The sequence below is a fragment of the Lontra canadensis genome, unplaced genomic scaffold (assembly GCF_010015895.1).
Source record: "Lontra canadensis isolate GAN:19392208 unplaced genomic scaffold, GSC_riverotter_1.0 scaffold76, whole genome shotgun sequence".
NCBI lineage: Eukaryota > Metazoa > Chordata > Mammalia > Carnivora > Mustelidae > Lontra > Lontra canadensis.
Window position 1 is genome coordinate 592,650 of NW_022631070.1, and position 23,902 is coordinate 616,551.

A 23,902-nucleotide genomic window follows, 5' to 3' on the forward strand; every position below is an offset into this window, starting at 1 on the left:
TGACACATTACATGTAGAGAGATCAAAGAAAAAATTTAAAGATGATGCTAAGCTTTTGAACATAAAATCTGGCATAGTAATGCTATTCCTTGCAAGGAAGTAGCAAGGTTCCTTGCAAGGAAATAAATGTTTCACTACTGGAAATTAAGAATATGTTCAATTTAAGAAATAATTCTTCCTCTTGGTACATATGAATTCTTTGTATAATGCGAGTTGTATCACACCAACATAAAAGAGTTTTCTTTAACTTACTCTCACCCTGAAAGATCCTGCAGGACTTTACCTACCCTCAGGTTGCAGCTGCTCTTTCACATATTCGAAAGCTGCTTCTATCCATAGACAGTATTTTATTTTATTTTATTTTATTTTATTTTATTTTATTTTATTTTATTTTATTTTCATAGACAGTATTTTAGAAACTAGTTTTAAAACCATTTACATTTGAATGTATGTGATAGAACTATGATTCCATTGAAAACAGGAATTCACCATAAAGCAGCATTATGTCTGTGTTTTGACAAAGACTATAATTAGCATCTTAGGACTTACGGTAGTATCTGTTCACATTTTTGAGGTATACACTTAAGAATGACTCACTATCTTGACTCACTTGTTTAAGTTCACTGTCATTCAAAAGCTCTTTCATTCTGCTTTTCTTTTTCTGGCTTTTCTTTTTTTCCCCAATGAATAGAATTATTGTAGTAAGTCTCACATTGCTGAATATAACCGTTGTTTTTTCTTAATTGGTGCGTATATGCCATGCCTCTAGGCATATTCAAAGCTTTTACTTTTGATGGCTGGCATTTTGCTGTTCAGTCTTGGCAGGAAGTATAGCAGAGTGACAGCTAGTAGTGTGTAAGAATAGTGAGACAAGTTCACTTGTTAATAGAATTAATGTATAAATACTATATAATTTATGTTAGTGAACATATGCATCTTTTGTTTAGGAATGTACTATAAATTTAGTTTTTACCCAATTTAGTTGTACCCAGTTAAAGCCTACTTCAGGAACTATCATCAGGCTTCATCATTGAACTGGCCCGATTGTTTGAAAGAATATTTGCTCAAACAAAATTCTAGGCAAATAACCTGAATAGTTCTTAGAGTTTATGATAGGATCCAACCAATAACTTAAGACTCGGTGAGCAGACCTAAACAATCCATTATAGAAATTCAGCGAGTTTTGCTGCCCTGCATATAGACATTAACATTTGGTTACTTGCACAAGATTTTGAGACATAGAGGCCTGTTTGTGGTACCACTGCTTAATGGCTCTATAATCACCGTCCAGTATTAACCTGTCCAAGGCGCAGTCTTCTCTGCGATGGTACCTGTGACACTAGAGTTGTGATTGGGATTAAATTAGAAAATTCTTGTTCCTTCATTTAGTCATTCAGGAAGTTTACTGAAGCTCTGATATGTGTCAGGTGCTGTGCTAGGCATTGGTTTAGAGTGGTAAATGAAATGGTACGGACTGCTGTGTGGTTTCCGTGGGGAAGACTGAAAACAAACAAGTAAACAAAGAAAATAATTACAACTTGTGGTATTTTCTGGGAAGAAGGTATCAAGGTGCCATGAAAGAGAACAGCTGAGGAGGAAATCCCTGAAGAGGTAGCTCTTAGGTTGACATGGGGAGCGTGGTAGCTGTGAGCCATATAAAGAGGAGAGAGAATTCCAGACAGACGGAATAGGAGAATGTGGGATGGCCCTGTGGCAAAATGAAGAAGGGGGTGCTGTGCTAGGAAGAACTAAAATAAGGCCTGTGTGGTGGGAGTTCTTGTTCGGAGACAGTGAAAAGTGGTATAGGTAGCTGTTCGTGATCCGTGCAGTGCCTAGCCGTGGCCCCTCATGGATGTTAGTTGCTATCAGTGTTACAGTTACAGTCATTTCTTTATTTAGAAGTCACTTAAAAACTTAAAGGAAGCAAATAGCTTCCAAAGCAGATTCAGCAAAGTCAGCGCTTTGAAACTTGTGTTTGTGTGTAGAGACCATTTGTCCCTCACTCGGGGCCTGTTGATTATTTTTTACGTTGTTCACGTAAGTTTGGTTATTTGATTTTTGTTACAGCCTAGAAATGGCAAATCGGGTGTAAATTTAGAGATTCTCCACAAACAGCAAGACATTGCAGTAATAAAAATAAAACTCAAAGTGATAAGTGATTGTAAAAAATGTGAGGTTATGGGGGCGCCTGGGTGGCTCAGTGGGTTAAGCCTCTGCCTTCAGCTCAGGTCATGATCTCGGGGTCCTGGGATCGAGCCCCGCATCGGGCTCTCTGCTCGGCGGGGAGTCTGCTTCCTCCTCTCTCTCTCTCTCTGCCTGCCTTTCTGCCTGCTTGTGATCTCTGTCTGTCAAATAAATAAAATCTTAAAAAAAAAAAAAAGTAGGTTACGAAACCTTTTTAAAAAAGATTTATTGAGGTGCGGTTTGCAGACAATGAAATTCTTCTATTTAAAGCATGGAGCTTTGATGAATTTTGGTAATTTTATGAAGTCAGGGCACCACCACCACATCTCGATATAGAAAAGTTCCATCAAGAATCCTGAAAGTTCTTGTTTTCTTCCGTCTCTTTGCCCTACCACCAACCTCACTCAGACAGCCCCTAATGTGTTTTCTGTCGCTATAATTTTGTATTTTCTAGGCTTGGATATGAGTGGAGTTATATATTATGAGGCTTTTGTGTTTTATTTATGTTGCTGCATGTATTACCTTTGTTTTGGTGGGTGGTGTTCCAAGTACAGATTAACCGTAATTTATCTGTTTGACAGTTTATGGACATTTGGGTTAGTTTCTTGCCTATTATGAATAAAGTATTCACATAAAATTCTTTATGAACATGTTTTCATTTTGGGCACCCAGTGTAGTAAGATTTTCTCCTGTGTCTTCTACAAGTTTGATAGTTTTTGCTCATACATGTAAATCTCTTGTTAGAGTAGGGCGTTAGTTTCTAACAGGATACCCGGAGGCCAGCATGGAGGAGGTCTTGGCCAGCTATAGGGAAAGCCTGTCCTGGCAGCATTCCACAAGAAGCCAGGTGGATCCAGGCAGGCCCAAGATGGTGGTTCCCACATGACAGGAAACCCCTGACCTTATAAGGAAGAAAGGGCAAGAAACCCTGCTTCCAAGAAATCCCTATCCCAAGTAATGAATGTTCTGATCCCTAGTTAACAACTGTCAGTAAAAGACAGAAACCCCCAGGGCGTGCAGTTTCCTCTCTTGAACTTACCCACTCTCACATCTCAAGACTATATACTTCTCACTTTAAGAAACTTTCCTGCTTGTGTCGCTCGTCCACTGTGTTGCATGTCTGTCCTTGAATTCTTTCTTGTAACAAGACCAGGAACATTTGGTGACTCCTTTGCGATGGGCCAACTCAAGACCGCAGGGCCCAGGGTCTCCCCATTTCATCTGACAAATACTGAATTTTTTCAAGTTACTTTTTGGGTACTGTGTGAGGTTAAGAGCCAAAGTTTGTTTTTTTCCTGTATAGATATCTAGTTATTCCAGCATCATTTATTGAAAAGATATTTTCTCCATGAATTATTATGAAACCTTGAAACTATGAGATCTTGTTATCATCTGTAACCATTTTCTTTCAACAAGAATTTGAGCCTGACAATAGAGCTTATCAAATATAAATAAATCCATCTTGTAATCTTACTGATAAGTGTATATTTTAGGAGGCTGTGGGAATAATGAAAGGAACTGCTTTTCAGGGCTAATTCAAGTTAATAAGAAAGTGCTTGTTGGTGAGGTTCAAGTGCTGATGACTTCTGAGAATTTGTAAAATGCTAAGGAATGAAATTCTGTGCCAAGTTAGTGATATATGATTATCTTTAGAAAAGTGAATTAGAAAAATGGAAGAGTAAAGGTGGTCTTCTGTACATTTGCAGACTTTAAAAGGAGACCTGGGCCAATTAAAAAAAACAAAAAAGGAAAAAAAATCTGCAGCGGTTACCGATTCTAAGAAGAAAGAAATGATAAAGGAATTTACACTGAATAAGTAAAAATACACATAAAAGCTGTTGAAGGTACCGAGTTTAAGGATTTGAATGAAAGATGGAAGAAAAGGCTTGTAACCTGTACTGAATGAACGAGAGTAGTAAGTGCTTTAAAAAATAGTGTCCGGGAGAATCAAGAGCAAGTGAATTGGTATCTGTGAACATTTTGGCGTATGAGAAAAACAAATGAAAAAGCATAGTTTGATTCCTGGAAATCTGTACTGACCACACAGGCCTGCTATTCAGAGCAGGTCATGTAATGTAAACATGAGAGAGAAAGAAAGAATAGGTCTCAGACTCTTTTTCTTCCATCTGCTTGTTTTGGTTTTTGGTTTTTGCCTTTGTTTGTTTGTTTGTTAAAGCAGAAACTTTCTTCTAGGTTGTTCGATTTGTTGATGTATACTTATTTCAGTAGTGTCTTACGGAGCCTATGAGTTTCTGTGGTGTCAATTGTAAGTTCTCCTTTTTTGTTTTTTATTTTGTTCGTTAGGGCCCTTTCTTTTTTCTCAGTTAGTCTAGCTAAACGTTTGTTAATTTTGTTTGTCTTTTCTTTTTTTTTTTTTTCTTAAAGATTTTATTAATTTATTTGACAAAGAGAGATCACAGGTAGGCAGCGAGGCAGGCAGAGAGAGAGGAAGGGAAGCAGGCTCCCTGCTGAGCAGAGAGCCCCGATTTGATTCCGGCCTTGATCCCAGGACTCTTGGATCATGACCTGAGCCAAAGGCAGAGGCTTTAACCCACTGAACCACCCAGGAGCCCTTGTTTGTTTTTTCCAAGAAACAACTTTTAGTTTCATTAATTTCTTCCTTCTTTTCTTAATTTCTATTTTGTTTATTTCTGCTTCAATCCTTACTTTATTCCTTTTACTGACTTTGCCCCCCCACCTTTTTTTCTCCCTAGCTCCTTTAGGTGTTAAGTTAGATTGGTTATATGAGATCTTTCTTGTCACTTGAGGTAGGCCTGTATTGTTATAATATACCCTCTTAGAACCATTTTTGCTGCATTCCAAAGATCTTGATATATTGTATTTCTGTTTTAATTTGTCTCTAGGTGTATTTTTTATTTCTTTGATGACCCATTTATTCACAGCGTGTTTAATTTCCACATTTTTTTGTGTGTTTTTTCCAGTTTCCTTTTTGTAGTTGATTTCTAGTTTTATTCTATTGTGGTTGGAGAAGATGCTTGATATGATTTCAGTCTTTTTGAATTTACTGAGACTTGTTTTGTAGCCTAGCATGTGGTCTGTTTTGGAGAATATTACATGGGCACTTGAAAAGGCTGTGTATTCTCTTGCTTTGGGATATGGTGTTATATATATGTCTACTAAGTCCATCTGGTCTAATGTGTCATTTAAGGCTGATGTTTCTTTTTAATTTTTTGTTTGGATCTATCCATTAATATAAAGAGGTGTTAAAGTATGCTACATTGTCAGATGTCAATTTCTCCTTTTAGGTCTGTTGATATTTGGTTAATGTATCTTGGTTGTGTGCAGGTATGTTGCATGCATATGTACTTTTAAATGTTAGGTCTTCTTGTTGGATTGATTACTTTATCATTATGTAATGGCCTTCTTTATCTACTACTACAGTCTTTGTTTTAAAGTTTGTTCCGTCTGCTCTGGGTATAGCTACTCCTGAAATCCCTATAGTTTTCTTTTCATTTCCATTTTCATGAAATATCTTTCTCTATCCCTTCACTTTCAATCTGTGTGTGTCCTTCTGATGTGAGTCTCTTGCAGGCAGCATATAGGTGCATCTTGTTTTCTAATCCATTCAACTACTCCGTGTCTTTTGATTGAATAGTTTAGTCCATTTACAATTAAAATAATTATTGATAGAGATGTACTTATTGCCATTTTATTTGTTGTTTTCTGGCTGATTTCATAGCTCCTCTCTGTTCTTTTCTCTTTCTCTTTCCTCGGTGGTTTGATGGCTTTCTTTAGTTTTATGTTAGATTTCTTTCTTATATTTTTTTTGTGTGTTTGCTCTAAGTTTTTGGGTTATGGTTACTGTAAGGTTTGTATATAACTTATCAAGTATATATAGTCTGGTTAGTTGATAACAACTTAAATTTTAGTACATTCCAAAACTACACTTTTTTCTCAGTGCCTCCCACATTTTGTATTTTTGGTCATATTTTAGATCTTTTTATGTGCCTCATCTAATTACTATAATTTTATTTATTTTTACTTCTATTGTCTTTTAACCTTCATACTTGCTTTATATACTTTACATACCTTTACTATATATTTACCTATATTCTAGTAAGATTTTACTTTTGGATGTTTTCTTAAGTAGTGCCATTTCTTTTTTGGTTTAGGGACTTACTTCTCTTTAACATTTCTTATAAGGCCAGTTTGATGGTGATGAACTTTTTAAGCTTTTGTTTATCTGGAAAATGCTTACTTCATTTCTGAATGATAATCTTGCCAGGTAGAGAATTCTTGTTTGGAAGTTTTTCCATTTTAGCATCTTGAATATGTCATGCCACTGTCTTTTGGCCTCCAGAGTTTCTCCTGAAAAATCTGCTCTAGCGTTATGGGATTTCCCTTGTGTGTAATTAAGATTTTCTCTTTATCTTTTTAACTTTTATCACTTTAATTATAATGTATCTTAATATGGATCACTTTGGCTTCATCGTTTTTGGGAACTGTCTGGGCTTCCTGGACCTGTACATTTGTTTCATTTTTCAGATTAGGAAGTTTTCAGCTGTTATTTCTTCAAATAAGTTTTCTGCCCCCTTCTCTTGCTCCTTTCCTTCTGGGACCCTTATATTGTGATGGTTATTCTCCTTGATGCTATCCCAAAGATCCCTTAAGTTTTCTTTGTTTTTTAAAAATTCTGTTTTCTTCTTGCTGCTCTGTCTGGGTGAGTTCTGTTGCTTTGTTTTATAGTTCACTGACTCAGTCATTGACCCATCTACTTTGCTGTTGAACTCCTTTTGCATTTTTCAGTTCAGTTATTCTTTAGCTCTATAACTTTTGTTTCAAACTGACATATTTTCTGTCTCTTTGTTGAGGATCTCACTGTCTTCATTCTTCTCTGAGTACAGTAAGCATCTTTATGACCATTACTCTGAACTCTTTATTAGGTAGTTTGCTTTTTTTCTCCATTTCATTAAAGTCTTTGCCTGATTTTTTTTTTCTTGTCCTTTCTTTGGAGCACATTCCTTTATCTCTTCATTTTGCCTCTTTGTGTTTGTTTTTATGTATTAGATAAATCAACTCCCTTTCCCAGTCTTTTTTTTTTAAAGATTTTATTTATTTATTTGACAGAGATCACCAGTAGGCAGAAAGGCAGACAGAGAGAGAACGAGAGAAGCAGACTCTCCACTGGGCAGAGAGCCAAGGCGGGGCTTGATCCCAGGACCCCAAGATCATGACCTGAGCCGAAGACAGAGGCCTAACCCACTGAGCCCCCCAGGCTCCCCATCTCTTTCCCAATCTTGAAGGAGTGGCATTGTGTAGGAGATTTGTGGAGGCCAGTGGTGCAATCCCATCTCACCAGCAGATCTTGACACCCAAGGGGTGTTCCCTGCGTGGGCTGCATGCACTCATCTCATGTGGCATAGGTTTGGGAGGAAAGCTGGCACCTGGCCCAGCTGTGACTTGCTGGCTGTGCTGTGCAAATGAGTGGGCTTTCAGTTGGGCGCCCTGGGTCTAACAGGTTAGGGAGATAGTTCCAAAAGGAGCCTACTGGTGCTGAGTTTAGCAAGGCAGGATGAGGTGGTAAAAATGGCACCACCCCGGAGAAAAAAGAGTCTCCATCCCCAGAGAAACCCTCAGTGGTTTCCTGCCTGTATGGCAGGTGTTTTTAATAAGTGGGTCTCCGCATAAAATCTAAGTACTTTTCAGACTGGTGGTGTTTGCACTGGGTCCTGGGGTGAGTGAAGTCTGTGTGGCAGTTCCTTATGAGTGGGTTCTCCATTCCCTACAGTTTAATGGCTTTCCTGGATGTAATCCCTATTGGTTTTCAAAGCCCAGTGTTTAGGAGGGTCTTCTGGGATTCAGGGTCTAAGTGTTGGGTGCCTGATAAAGAGCACAAACCCCTCACTTGTGAGCGAAAAGTTCTTTGTTCTCAAGATCCCTCCTGATTGTGCCTGGGGTGTGCTTTTGCCTCTTTCTTTCTTCCTTTTCCCCATCCTTCCTTCTCTTCCTTCTCTTCTTTCTTTCTCTTTTCTCCCTTCCTTTCCCTTTCTTCCCTTTTCTCTCTTCCCTCCTCCCTTTTCTCCTTCTCTCCCTTCCTACTTTCCTCCCTTTTCTCTCTCTTGCTGTCTTTGCCTTTCCTATCCTTGATGCTGTCCTCTGTTGTGGAGACTCTGTTCATTTGTTTTTCTGTTCTTTTTCAGAGCAAATTATTCTCTCTGTAGTTGTGTATTTGTTGTATCCATAGGAGGAAGTGAGTTCAGGATCTTACTATGCTGCTGTCTTGATCCCAACCCACCAAGAGATAGGTTTTATGTGGGTGTTAGAAACATATTTGATAAAGGCTTCTGCAGTGCCGCCACAGACTACAAGAAGTGATAGGTCTTGTAAGGATTTTACATTTGATTGATGACTCATATTTAAATTAATTTATTCTGTCAGAGTCAAGATCTTTGTAATATGTCCTAGGATCTTATTTAGCAGTTTTTCAGTGGCCAGGGAGAAAATTTCACTGCAATCAGTGGGTTTGTGAAGGAAGAGATAGAGTACAGTGTTGATAGAGATAGCTAAAGTAAGGTTATAAAATTGAGATTTGCCAAGATCTTTTCAGGCTAGAATAATAGACCAGAGTGAAAACAAGATTAAAAATGATAAAATGTCATGTTCTACACTGTGATTGAGATAGCCCCCCAGAGAGGACTGAGCTATTTCAATTAAGCATATGCCAAATACGAGCTCAGTAAATTGACTACCAGCCCGGAAAGAAAAGTGAATTTAGGTGCAGATCAAGAAAGGTGATAGAGCTGTTGTTTTCCTAACATTAGACCTGTTCAGGGATTTTATGTTGAATTTGGGTGTCACATTTTAAAGGGGACTTTAATATAATGCCATGTGTTGAAGACTGTGACTATCTTAGTGATTTGTATTTATAGGCTTATCATGTGGAAAAGCCTAATTTTGTTTAGAGCTGAAAGGATGACATTTCTAATAATAATTAGAACATTTCAAGATGGAATAGGCTGACTTGTGAGTTGGGGAAATTTTCATCTCTGGAGGCATTAATGGAGAAATTCTGTGACAGCTTATTAAGAGTGTCATCTAGCAGATATTAACATTTGTGGAAAGTTGAACTAGATACACTTGAAGGTCCTTTACAATTCCTTTAACTTTTTTTTTTAACTTAAATTTTTGCTTTGATACCTCCACATTCAATTTTCACAGTCTTGTCCTTAAAACTTTATTAATAATAAATACCCTAGCTTACATGACACCAAAAGTTATAAAATATTTATGAGCCCGGTTAAATGTGATGTTCACAAGAATTCTGCAAGTTGGGCAGGAGATGTTTTAACGGTTTTTAAGCAGCTGTACCTTAATGATTGAGAGTGTGGCTTCTGGATCCCAGACCATTTGGGCTCTGCCACCTGCCGTGAGACCTTTGGAAACATGTGCCTCTCTTTCCTCATCTGGAGTGTGGCGATATATTATTCTCTCAGTATGGTGTCTATACCATAGGTTTGTTTGTGTTGATGATCACATGCTTGAGAATATATGCTTAGAACATGATATGCTTAGAGTAGTATCTGACACATAGCAGACGTTTAGTTAATGTTAGCTAGTGCTCTTATTGTCATAATTTCTCGTCTACAGGTGAAAACACTGATGCTCATGCAGTGTGTAACTTGCCCAAGTTTCTATCAGTAATGAGTGGTAGATCAGTTATTACGAATTCTATTGAATTGAACAAAACCAAAATCAGAAATGGGAGTGATGTTGCTGGTATGTGGACTACTTTTGTATTAATTTGTGTAAGAGCATTAATTTCATTTTGATTTGTTATAGGTATCCATCCGACTCTTGTGAAACTATTATTACAGATTTTGGGGAAAGCTTTGTTTTGCATAGGTTTATATATATACACACACATTCCAGGCATAATTCAGTAGGAAAATACTTTCTAAAGCATGTTGTAAATAAAGATAACCATACTTTCCAAAAGATTTATGGTGCTTGATAGCATGAAAAAGGAAGTAGGCAATTAACTTTGGTTTGTGTTGGCATTCCAATATACTTGCCAAGCAATTTGAGCTTCTGATTGTTAGATTTGTCATTAGGTCTCTAGAGGGATATAAGTCAATCTGAAGGCATCTCCTAGAAGTCCAAATTGGCTCTCATTTGTAGTGTTGAAATGAACAAAAACGATCTCACTAAAATTCTGTTCTATCTTTAGATAATCCCCTTTAATAATTCATTCATTAGATGCTCTCTGGTTTTCTAGTCCTGTTAGAAATAGTTTGCATGGTATAGTAACATACTTGTCCCCAGCAGATTGTGTGATGTGCTTTAAGAAAGATTGTTACTTTTGTCTTTTTCTCCTTGCTGGTAAGGTCCTGTGGGGAACACATCCCTTAAGGTAATGATTCTTTTATTCATTTACAAGGTTGTGAACATCTTGAGGGCAGATAGGGGGTCTTAATAGTCTATGTTTCTCCGTACTTGCAAAGAGCCCTTGTCCACACTGAGTTTGTGAAATTGTCAAAGCATTGGTGGTTTTATTGGAAGCCAAGGGACTCATTAGATTGGCTGTATTAAAAATGGTCATTTAGAGTAACTTACCATTCACAATGATAGTAATGTAGTCCATTTGTCAGCGAGTTTATTAAAGTTATGCTCTTGAAAAGAACGGCTGTTGGCAAAACTGCATTTGACAAGATCAGTGTCGTATGAAAAAAAATTTAAGGGGAAAAAAAACAACCTCTAAAATGCTTTAAAGGCATTTCAAGAACACTATAAATGAAAATTCTAGGAGACATGGATTTCAAAAATAACCTAGATGTGTCAGCAATAAAAATCCCATTGAATAAGTAAGTGAATTGGTTAGGAAAGTTGTAGTGTGATCTGCTAAAGCAGGTTTTCCTATAAATCTTGTTATTTGGTTGTACTTTTTTTTTTTTTTTAAAGTAAGCTCTGTGCCTTATAATGGGGTTCGAACTCAGGACCCAAGATCAAAACTTGTATGTTTTACTTACTGAGGCAGCCAGAGGCCCCCAGGCTTGTATATTTATTTTTAAGGTGTTTGATCTAGCCCGTGATAGCCTAAAATTTAATGACTTCAGCATTTGTATTATCCTTTTTGTAGTTTTTGCCATTCTCAGTAAAATATTTACTGTTTCACAGATCATCGTGTTGGATAAAGACCTGTTTCCCTGGGCCTGGTTTTCTCTTCAAATATTGGGAAGGTGGGATATAGAGTCTTAATTTTCCTCTTCCTGCACCATTACAGCCCCTGTGTGTGGATGGCCTGCTAGAGGATAAAGTACTAATGGGTTTTCTCATGGTTATGGGAAGGAAATAGTTACGCATTTGACATAGTTTTTCTCTCTTTGAATTTACATTCTTCCTTTCCTTCCTTTAGAACAGTAAGGAAAACTGGAAGATGAAGGCATTCTATCATAAAAGCTGACGTGGCCCCGTGCTTGACCCTCCTCCTGTTTCAGGTCCCTGCAGGCTAGAAGAAGGGTTGGTAGAGAAGGGAGCATTTGCTTGTGTAGAGGGAGCTACGCTGGAGTAGTATGAAACCTTAACCTTTTCCTGAGGAGGGATTTTTCTCCTAACATTAATTATGTTTACAATTGTTAATATATATATTTTTTATATTTTGATAAGGTGGTACATGTACCTGATAAACAACTCAAGGTGTACGCAAGGTTAGCCATTGGAAAATAAGTGTCCTTTCCATTCACTCTCCTGGTTTTAATCTCCCCAGGACAACCACTGTTAGTTTTGTGTATTTTTGTGCATTCCTAACCCCCAGCAGGGTGTTACATGCACTATTCTGAACCCTGCCCTTTTTTTCTTCCTATTTCCAGTATATCTTGGAAATGAATCCAAATCAGTATGTAATTTTACATCATGATTTTTAATAGCTGAATTGAGGGACACTTATGTTGTTTCCAGTCTTTTTTGATGGCTTGTGAAGTTGGTCATGCTTATTTTCTTGTAAAAGAGGAATTGGGGTGGTTGTTATAAATGTATTCTGTAACTTCAGATGGTATACTCAGTGAGTAGGAAGGAGATAGTGCTTTCTAAGAAATGTTTTCCTCAATGAGAAGGATGGCAGGTCTTTTATGTAAAATGTGTTTTTATAATCAGTCTCCCTGGCGTGTGGTGATATTTCATGTGGGATTTGGTATAACTCATCAGGTGTAGCATTCTCAAAGAGACTTTTTTCCCCTACTTTAATTGTGTCTTTGAGTTTACTCTTTGACTGATATAATAAAAAATTCACTTAGAGTTTCATGTAACCTGTATATAGTTTTGGCCAGGTAATTGAGAGTGAGACATTGGTATGGGGATGAGATATATAGCTTAACAGTAAAGAAACCTAAGTTGGAATTTCAGGATATCCAGACAAGATGTCATCTGGAGCCCAGTGGTAGCCCTTTGCTATTCTTTCATGGGTAAGTTGCATCTAAGATTATTGTCTTTTAAAAAATCCTGAGTACAGTGGTGCTGCTTTCTGTGGAAATCTACATTCTACCACTGCTATTTTTCTCAAGGAAAATAATGTATATGGTGGATTATGTTGGCATAATATTGAAGGAATATTTATTTGAATGTGCTTAGATTGGTTTTTGAATTGGCTTTTGGAACAGAATTTGCATCATTAAAATAGGTTTCCATTTGCCATTATCTCAGTCATTTAATTTTTAATGACTCAGGTCTTAATGAATGAATACCCAAGTAGTGATGATATGTTGGTAGTATCAGAACCAGAGTTATGAAATTTTTACTATGTTTATTTTGCTTTCTTCACGGCCTCCAACTAATTTCTGATCCTGAATTGTTGCCTTTTGTTCTTTTCCTGCATACACTTAACTTTTGCCCCAGGGTATTGCCTTCTGTCCAGTTGTACTGGGTAGAATATCATTAAAGGAGAAATGATAAAAGTTAGGAGACTTGCCTTTTTTACCCCAGCAGTGGACATTGCTGTGGAAATAGATGAATAGATGAACCTCTGTATTTATGTGTATCCCTAACCCCCAGCAGGTGTTATATGCGCTCTTCTGTTTCCTTCTATGGACTGTACCTCTTTACTAACACACTGTGACTTTCAGTCCTTGTCCACATGGTTAAGTATCTACTGTTCTTGGAAGGCGTGGCTCCAATGTTGCTTTGTAGTGAAAAATCTTTTTCTGTCTTCGTTTTTTTCCCTGTTAATTTGTCTGTAGCATTTTTAAAAAGACTTCGATGAAGGGGGATTTATCACATTATTTACAGTGATTCTTTATGTGTTTGATCCCCTCAGGAGATTGTGATCTTTATGAAAAACTACGCTTTATCCATATTTATTTTCATAGTAACTTAGTGCAGTGGCATATTCATTGATTTAATGAATATCAGAAAATCTAATCTACCACTTTTCCAGGGGAAAGCTGGTCTTTATATTCTTAATCTGATCTACACTCACTTACATGACTTATTACTTGGTATTCCAAGTAGAATTTTAGGTGTCCATAGAGATAGGGGAGAATTATTTTGATGACTATAGATAACTTTCTTCAAAAAATGTTTTATAGATTTCCATCTAAAACCTCATTAGAGAACTGGGGACCAAGTTTGTTTCCCAGGCAGCATACCGTTTTATTAAAAAACTTAAAATGTATTTGGGAAAAAATGGTTAAAATTTTTAATTTTTTGACTTATGGTATTAATGTGATCTGTCTTTATATTAAAAATACACTTTATAATAAAAGTAACATATACTTACTAATGACCATGCAGAAAAAAAATACACAAGGGTAAGAAGAAAATAAAATTGTCTGTAGTTCATCCTCTCAGAGGAATTTAGAGAGTTAAAATGATTGTTAGCATTATGATGCATGTCATTCTTGTTTTTGGTGGTTTTTTTTTTTTTTTAAGAATTTATTTTTAAGTAATCTCTTCACCCTACCAGGGGCTCAGACTCACAGCCCTGAGAACAAGAGTTGCATGTGACTTGTCTCTTTTCTGTTCATGTCCTTTTTTTGTTTTGTTTCCCATGGTAGTTGATTATTGTTTTATCTTTTGGTATTGAAGTAACTTTAGTCTTCATATGGCACAGTGCTGGAGAAATTTATCGTTTACATTGCATGATCTCTGTAGGTCACATCTCGGGGGTTTATGCTGTGTTACCATAGCAAATCAGAGGTACTTCCAAAATACTACCTGCCTTCTTTTTGAGGCCCCTAAATTTTGTGTTTTGCTTTGGTTTTATTTCACTCCCACCATGGGATTTGGTGTTTGTGAAATGAGTGGAGAAAAACAAAGCTACTTTGATAGGCACTAACTAGACATCCAGGCTCCCTCGTCAGCTAGGTGACCCGCTTTCGTACACACAGTCCATGATTCAGATTCATGCCTAAGGAAAATTACCAGTTGTTACATATGATGACCTTTAGGAGTGTTGAAACTGATGAAACATTAAAATCTTCAAATGCCAATGATGAAAGCTGGAGTGTTTTGTGCAATATTTATATACTACGAATTGCTGGTAGTGTGTTGGAAATACTGTATTTTAAAGTTTGGTATAATTTAAAATTAATGAATCTTCATGCTGAAGAACCTATGTGTTGTACTTAGGGGGAAAAAAGATGCAGTTAAAAGGGTTTTAAAAAAAAGTAATATAAGACTGAATAGTAAATAGAGGGTATAAATCAAAGACAACTAAAAACCATGGACAGGAAATTTATGTTTCCCTGCTCCCTTCCCAGGGTCTGGTGATTAGCAGCTGGTAAAGCATTTAAAAAAAAAAAAAATAGGTTTGATTGTATCAAGATTGAGCTGCTCCAGTGTAACATTTGGAAAATTTTGCTTGCTTGTTTGTAATAATCACAAACTAGGAAAATGCATTTTTTTTGTGTGTAAAACTCTATGGCAGCTTTCTGATATCAGTGGAAGGAAACTTTGAGAACTTGGTTATCTGAAAGTGCGCAGGAATAAGGAATTCGGGGAAGTCGTTTTCAGATCTAGGAAGATTTTTCTTTTTATTGGAGGAAGATATTCATTTGCGGAAACACAGCGCACGTAGGTTTGAGCACACTGACTCAGCCAAACCACTTCCTGGTCACGGTGCATCAGTTTCTTGGTAGCTTATACCTTATCAATTTACAGATATGCAGACATTCTCTTTCTCGCTTCACTTTTATGGCGTTATTGGCCAGAGGACAGGCTTTGTCGCCTTCCAGATAATGGGTTTGTATTGAGACTTTGACCCATAATGTAGCTTTAGACAAGTTGCTTAACCTCTCAAGTTTCATTTTCTCATCTGTAGAATATAAATGCTAATAGGCTGTTGGAGCATTCAGTGAGCTATTGTATGTACCTAGCACAGTGCCTGCTGAATAACAGCAGCTCAATAACATGAGCTGTTAATAAGCACATTCTTCTTCTTTCCCCAGCAGCCTTCAGTGTAGCTGCAGCTTCTGGCCAGTTTTCCCTTCAAAAACACCTCCTTGGCTTCCTGTTGATTGGAGGGCATTTCCTTGGCCTCCTGCCCTGATTTAATGCTACTTTGAGGATCCCTTTTGACAGATTCTCTTGACAAACCTTTGTACATTTGCTTGCCATTTCATTTATTCAAAGATTACGTGGGGTGATTAAGAGCACTCTGGGGCCTTATTGCATAGGCCCAGTGCTACTGCAGAGCGGTGTGATCTTGCAAGTTAATTAACCCAACAATTTTCTTGGCTGTGAAATGAACGATAATGATACCTACCTCACAGTTTGGACGTGAGGTCATTACGCGAAATAACATACGTAAGATGTTTAGATTGTGCAAAAGAAATGCTGGCTGTTATTATGAGCCAGACTCTTAGTTGGTATTTATTATATCTAGTCTCCTGATCAGTGACTTTCATATGTGTATAGCACATTTGATGTTTGTTCTGTAAAATAAATCTCACTTATACGAGGCAGGCCAACACAAAATTATTGGTACAGTAACAGTAACAATGGAGAGAATACATGTTATATTAAACATACATATAAATGTGAGATGTGCATATATGATGTTCTTAGGGTTTATTACAGGAGGTGATGACTGTAATTCTATGTTACAAGAGTTATGTGGTGCTGTGCTTGGAGCTTAGGGCACTTTTGTAAAAAAATTATGTGAATGGATGACAGCTTCAGTGTGATATGAACACTTAGATTTATTATTTCCCAAGTTGCTGGCTTTTGATAGCTTTTTCCTTTTTTTTAAAGTAGTGTCCATGCCCAGCACGAGCCCAGTGCAGGGCTTGAACTCACAACCTTGAGATCAGGACCTAAACTGAGATTAAGAGTTGGATGTTTAACTGACTGAGCCACCTAGGCACTCTTCAATGGCTTTATATTCTGATTTGAACCTAAGAGCCATTCAGGAACCAAATAATACTTGAATAGTCATACTTTTAAAAAAATGTGTTAATCCAATTTTTTGTGTGTGCTACTTTGTTGTACTAGGTGATACTGAGTTCTTGTTTTTGTATGCCATTTTAGGGACAGTTTACTATTTGCTTATCATTTTTTTATTTAAAGAGAGGAAAAGTTACCATCACGTTGAAAATAGGGTTTGCCAAATTATCTGTGGAATTAGTTCTATACTACTGAGGTGGGCATTCTATGAATTCTCTTCCATCCCCTTTGCCTTATGTGTGGTCTACAGGAATCCACTATAATTGCTTTGTTTCTTGTTGGCATCCAAAGGGCTGAATTCAACACGAACTTATAGTGAATATAACTGTACATGCTTTCAGTTCTGAATGAGCTGAAAGTTGTGGAAGTTAAGTAAATGAAGTAGATTCAACAGAATTCTTTCCATAGTCATAGAAATTAATTGCGAGGGCATTTGAGTTAGTATCTACTAAATGCATAAAGTATTTTAGCAGAGTTGAATTTAGTATCCATGTAGTGACTGGTCACTCAACTATTTTTGCAGGTTTTTTGGTTGCATTTATGTGTTTTTTGGAATGCTTCATGTATTTGCATGTCATCCTTGTGTAGGGGCCACGCTAATCCTATGTATTGTTCCAGTTTTTAGAACGTGTGCTGCTGAAGTGAACACCACATGTTTCTTGAACATTTCCTATTATCCTAAAACATACAGCTTACAATATAGGAGGTACAATTGCTTAGGATCACAAAGAATATTTCATAAAGGTGTTCTTGGACTCTGCATCATTGAAGTCCATTTTGCACAAATAGTAGACAGTTCAGCGTGGTCAGTTTAGAAGGCTGCTGGAAAGAAAACAACTGTTAGAATCACAATTAGATTTGTTTCTAAGAAAAAAGATGTAAGGACCAGCAGAGGTGAGAAGAAATATAAAAAGATCAACCATTTGTACTTCAGCAAAATAGCTTGGTTGTTAAAAACAGGGCTTTGATGTCAGACAGCCTTGACTTTTAAGTCCTGTTCTGCTACTTACTTCCGCTAGGACCAGAGTGACTTAACCTCTCCACACCTCAGGCTTCCCATGTGTAAACTGGGGATAGACATACAACTACGAGAGTAGCTTGTGTATATGAGGTTATGCGTAGTAAATGCTCAACACAGTGTCTGGCACCTAGTAAACTCTCACTAGATAGGTTGTAAAGTATCCACAAACAGGGAGTTGTTACCAGTGAGTCTTGTGTCATCTTCTAAAGCAATGATGCTGCTGGAAAAGCAGCTAAGGTATAATCCTGCGTTTGCCAGCAACCTGTAGGCGGATCTAAGTGAGTAAAATGACTCATAAGCTTGTCTTGGTGCTAAGTATCTGTTGTTGACAATTTTGTCATTCAACCCTGCCCCCAAATGTGGGAGTTAGACTCATATTCAACAGCTAGTAATTATGCTTCTCATCAGTAGTAATGGTATTTAAATATTGTTACATCACTCCATATCCTTTTTCTCTATGAATCACCTTACACATAGGCGTAGGAGGTTCTAGTCTGATTTGGGGAGTTCTAGGGAACCGAGAGTGATACTGTTTCTTTTCTTTAAGAAATACAACACAAGAGACTGACAGATAGAGGTCAAAATGTCAACTCTGTTGGCTGATCTGAGGACATGACATTAGAGCGGAAGTGAAAAGGGCTTAGTAGCCCATTGTGACTTAGACTTACGCTGTGACTAGCATATCCGGGCGACTGCAGGCCTCCCCTCAAGATGGGTGCCTTCTTCTCTGAGAGAGAGAGCGAGGAGTTCAACCACGCCAACCTCCAAAGTCCTTCTGACCCCATGAGAGGAGTGAGGGAGAAGTGGCGGGAGAGTTCTGGAGTGTTCCTTTAGCTGAAGTGTTTCCACATAGACTTGAAGCATGGTGGTAGAACACTCAGCCAAGTGAACAGGACTCCCTGTCAAGAAAGTGAGACTGCAAGATTCTATGAGTAGATTGGGGAGCTGGCTCAAGGACGACATGAGGAAGGGAGTAGATTGGAACACAAACATCACACACAAGTCTGTGGTTTTCTTCATCTTTCAAGAGGCTCCCCTATCTTTCTCTTTCTCTCTCTCTCTCTTTCTCTCTCATTCCCTCCCTACCTCCCTTCTTTTCTTCCTTCCTTCCTTCTTCCTTAATGGATATGAAGGACTTATAATTAATTAGAAGTGCTAATCAGAAATAGGTTGTGATTTCTTGTATCTGAATTTTAGTCTTAATAAAAATTTTTTTAAGATTTTATTTATTTTTTTATTTGACACACAGAGAAAGAGAGACAGAGAGCACACAAGTAGGCAGAGACGCAGGCAGAGAGAAAAGTAGGCTCCCCACTGAGCAAGGACCCCGATGTGGAACTCGATCCCAGGCCCCTGAGATCATGACCAGAGCCGAAGGCAGACACTTAACCAACTGAGCCACCCATGTGCTTTAATAAAAAATTTTTAATGCTACCTTGAAATAGAATAAAAACAAAGCTGATAATCTTTAGTAAAGGTATGCTTTCTGCAGTGAAAGTGTGTCTGGAAAATAGTTTAAAATCTAATTGTTCAGGCAACTGTTCAATCAGTTGAGCGTCCAGCTCTTGGTTTTGGCTCAGGTTGTGATCAAGGTCATGGGATGGAGCTCTGCTGCCTTTAGGCTCGGTGCTTAGCCTGAAGTCTGCTTAAGAGGTTCTCTCTCTCCCTCTCCCTCCCGTTCTGGTCCTCCCCAGGCTCATGCTCTCTCTCAACTAAATAAAATAAAATAAAATAAAATAAAATAAAATAAATCTAATTGTTAAAAATGAATAGATGTCTTAGTATTTAGTTGGTTGAATAGTTCACCATAGTGATACATTCTGAGGAGATATTTTTATCTTTTTAAGATATATTTGCTGAGCAGCTACCCTGTGTTAGGCACTGTGATAGTGATGCCAAGGTGAATGAGATAACTGTCTTTTGTTCCTGACGCTTACAGTTAAATAGACATGTCAACAAATGTATTCAATGAGATATTATGGGTATCAGTTTGGAAGTACGCTAGAACAAATGAAGCAGTGGCCAGTTTTCCCTTATACCAGTGGGCACTGGTAAGGTAGGTCCACTATAATTCAAGATTGAATTTGAGAGAAAATGATCTTCTCAATTATAATAATCTTTGTCAGTAATTTTTTTTTTATTTTAAAAATTATTTTGTTTCTCATCTTTCTAGAAATTAGGAAGCAAGTAATGGAAGCCTACCCAGGAATTATTGTTAAGACTGTAAGTTTAAGTATCTTCTTAGTTATGGAAATATTAAATACCTTTGCTGATACCAGGTACTCTGTGTTTAAAATATCTGTGTTCTGAAGGGTCTTAAAAGTATATGCTTACGAACAAAATAAAACAAACAGCCAACCTATCAATTATAAAATGTTGATCTTTTTATTTGTATAAGGAAAACTCAGACCTTGAGAATTATGGGGGAGACTCTGTGAGAGGGAGCTTGAGATGTAGTTGGGAAGCTGATTGGAAGAGAAGTCATATGAGCAGTAGTTTTATTTACCAAGGTACTCAAAAAAGAAGGCCGGGTGGGTACAGCTTGCTCTGGCCTATATAGCACTGTAGGTACGTGCAGGTCCCCTGGATCACTGTGGAAGAAAGAGGGAGATCAAGTCAGGGGAACTTTGCTCCCTTTCTCCTTAACCTTACCTACCCGCTTTGCTGGGCAATTGGGCTTCTGTGTAAGAATTTGTTTGAAGTAATGTGTTCTGCAAATTTAATGAAAAATTTAAAAACTATTCGTTTAAAGCATGATATAGTAGAAAATATTGATACCATGCTGATAGTGCTGTAATAGAAATATTTTGAGTGGAAAGACACAAATCCTCTTCACACTGATAATTAAAAGCTAAAAATGAAGAGTATTTAAGCTTATATATTTTGAATTTTTTTTATGGTATCACACAATGCATATTAAACCAGAGAAATATGAAGCTATTGTACAGACACTTGTGTGGCTGTTTTGAGAGCAAATCTGGGCACTTCTGAAGACTGGGTTATGGCATTGGTTCTTTCATATATTTAGCTTCCTGCCTTTGGCTGTCCCTTCCTTATCACGATTATTTATAGTAGTCTTATAATTTTAGCTATGATCCGAATCTTTTGTTGTCTTATTCCCAGTGAACTTGAGAAAGAGAGAAGGAAGCCAATGACTTTTCTAAGATTATTAACTCTAGTGGAGGGAGGAAGAAGGAGAGAAGTACGTTTTGGGGGTTGTACAGTTTTTGATAAGATAAGTTTTTGATAAGTTTAAGATAAACTTTTGATAAGTTTAATATGGAATTGAGTTATGAGAGATGAAAGTGGGGCTGGGCTGGAGTGCCAAGGCATGTTGGATTACAGATGACCTCCCAGTGGAGGGAATGGGCGGAGACCCTGGGTTAGTTGGCACAGGACTGGCAGGGGGCCGGTATCCCATGGTATCCTGCCATGCCGTTTCAGAATAAGCTTTCAAGGGTAGGGGGCTGGCACTCGGGTGTATGGAACTTGTAGGTGCCTGCACTTCATGTCATCTCACACAGAGTGACCAGTCACAGTAAGTGGCATTTCAGGTTCTCTTGTGACTAGTGCACCTGCTTTTATTTAATTTGTTTTTAGTTATGTTTTCGTGTTAATTTCTTAACTCTGCCTATTCCTCCTTCAGTATTCCTTCCAGCCTCGGATCTCGCGCAAGACATAAATCAATGCTGACGTCTTTAGGAGTGGTGCCTCTTAAGATTTTACCATTGAAAGAGCCTCATTTTTGGTCCGTCTTAGTCCGGGGCATGCTAAGCAAGTGATCACAAACACCCGAAGCCCGCGTAGGCCCCGTTGGTGCCGGGGCCTCTTTGGGTTGAAAGATGGGGTGGAATGAAGGAACTCAGATCATAGACAAGAATAACTTACTCAAATTATTTCAAGATAAAAGAGCATTATTTGTATTGAGCCGGAAGTGAAAGCCACTGGGAGCTGAAGCATGAAGCAGCTTCGGGGAGAGGTCCTTCTGTCTCTTTTTTTAGTCGTGGTGACTCGCTTTGCTCTGCATGCCAGGTACTGTTTTCCTCTCTGCAGCAGCTGCTTTTCTCAGTTTCCTGGTCGTTTTTGCTTCCTGTTTTCCCCTAGCCTTTGGTCACCACTGCCTAGTAAGCCCTTCACCTCCTCATGTTTTATCTTTAACTCCCACTAAAAATGGACTCCCATTTTATCCTCGTTCACATCCCTTAGAGAAGACTGCTGGAAGAAATTAAGGCATCAAGAAGCTTTGCACCTGTGGAAAGGTTGCGGTAGATATTATTGAAGCGTTTGAGCCAGCTGAACTCTGTCTTCTGTGCTGGAGCTCTGTCGCTTGCTGATTAGCCACCACAGTGCTGCGAGTGGCTGTCTGGAAGTTGGGAGATGCTGCAAACCAGGTCCCTGAGCCCTTATTTCTTCCCTCTAAGAATCGGTTGCTTCTTAGTGGTATTGGCACACCGCTGGGTAGATCTGTAGATGTTGATATGCACAATCTCCAAGATGAACTGTTAAAAATGAAAAAGAGTAAGGTGTAGAATTATTTGTAGAATGATTCTACTTTTTGACTAGAAAAGGGAAATTGAGGTCTGTGTGTACGCATGGATACAGGCAGGGTCCTGTATAGTGCAGAGAATGTTTTTCATAGGTCACAGCAGCTGCTTTTGGGAAGGGGACTTAGGTTTGGAGTGGGGTCTGTGTTTGCAGATCAGAGTTTGGTTTTGGACACTTGGTCTGAAGTTGATTGTGAACTTTAAAAGTTGATAAAATTCTTACGTGATCAAAATAATGTCAGTATCATATGATCACAATAATGTCAGTATCATTTGCCTCAGTCTCAAATGTTATGATGTACCTAGGAAGGAAGTAAAATCCTACTGTTCAAAGTGTCAAGGTCACTTGAATTCATTTCTCTTATGTGCATCCAATTCAAATGTAAAAATGCCTTGTATACATTTCTTTACATTTGACTGTGACTTTTATCACTTTATGCTGTGCTTGTTCTGAGATTTCCAAGTCCTTTTACCCTCTTTTTGGAGTCTTTTATGTATAAGCTTTTACTGTATCACTAATAATACCCACTTTCTTCCTGAAGACACCTTGTATTCCCTGTTCAAATGTAGGCTGGCTGCTCTCTAGGCAACTACACAGTTGGCATCTGGAAATGTCTAATTTTAGCCTCCTGTGTCTGCCCCTCTTTTTGATTCCATTAAAGAAAAAATTCTGGCACTTGTTAAAACAACAAAGAAGACTTTGTTCAGGATGATTGCAGTTAGTGTCGAGACTGTTGTCAATATTGTAGAGAGATCAGGCTCCCCTCCAGACACAGTAAGGACAGCGGGGGATTATAGTCAACAGGCAGAGCAAAGGAGTCTGCGGGTAGAGGTGACATCGAGGGTACGGGGGTCCTTGCTACATTGACTGAACAGGATCCTGGGTGGAGGCAATGCCAGGATGACCAGCTACAGACTCGTGCTACAACTGGGCTAGGCAGGCTGGACACAGGCTGAGGCCTCGTCAGGAAGAGGGTTAGGAGGGGCCTGACTGAAGTTTGAAAAAGGAGAGAGTCTCTGTCAGCTCTTGCTGTTGTCTTGTTTTTCTGTCGTGTATCCTGAAATTCTTTTTAAAAGAAACATTGCATAGGCAGTGAACTTTGAACCATTATATTGGTTTCCTATCACTGCAATAACAAACGACCACAAACGTGGTGGCTTAAAACGACACAGATTAACTCTGTTACAGTTCTGGAGGCCAGAGCCTGAAATCAGTTTTACTGGGCCAAAGACAAGGTGTCTGGCTGGCTGGTTCCTTCTGGAGCCACCAGGGGAGAGTCTGTTTCCTAGTCTGTTCTAACTTCTAGAGACCACCTGCTTTCTTTGGCTAGTGACTCTCCTTCCTTTCTCTCAGCACTCCGGCCTCTTCCATTGTCACATTTTCTTGTCTCCCTTGTATATGGTGCCTTATGACTACGTCGGACCTGGCTGCATGATCCAGAATATTCTCCCCATCAGAGGAGCCTTACGTAATGACATCTGCCAATCTCTGCAAATCCCTTTTACCTTATAAGGTACACTCATAGGTTCCAGGGGTTGGGATGTGGACATCTTCTGGGGAGGAGGTGTCATTCTTGAGCTCAGCACAACTCATAATATCTAGAAATGTTTTTATTTTTTCTTCGTGCTTCATTGATAGTTGGGCTTGGTATAGAATTCTAAGTAAATGATAATTTTTTCTTAAAACTTTGGAAGCAGAGTTTCATTATCTTTTAGCTGGTAAGAAGTTTGATACCAGTTTGATTCTCATTCCTTGGTA

At 38.2% G+C, this 23,902-nt stretch overlaps 1 protein-coding gene and 1 non-coding gene across 4 annotated transcripts in view; one reads left to right on the forward strand and one right to left on the reverse strand.

Annotated features, from left to right (window-relative positions):
• The window catches only part of USP6NL (USP6 N-terminal like), a 157,843-nt gene that overhangs the window by 60,408 nt on the left and 73,533 nt on the right, over positions 1–23,902 (forward strand). The gene's annotated exons all lie outside the window — the stretch shown is intronic.
• On the reverse strand, positions 17,122–17,227 carry LOC116881725. The gene has a single exon (XR_004385472.1). It is a non-coding gene; the product is annotated as a U6 spliceosomal RNA (small nuclear RNA).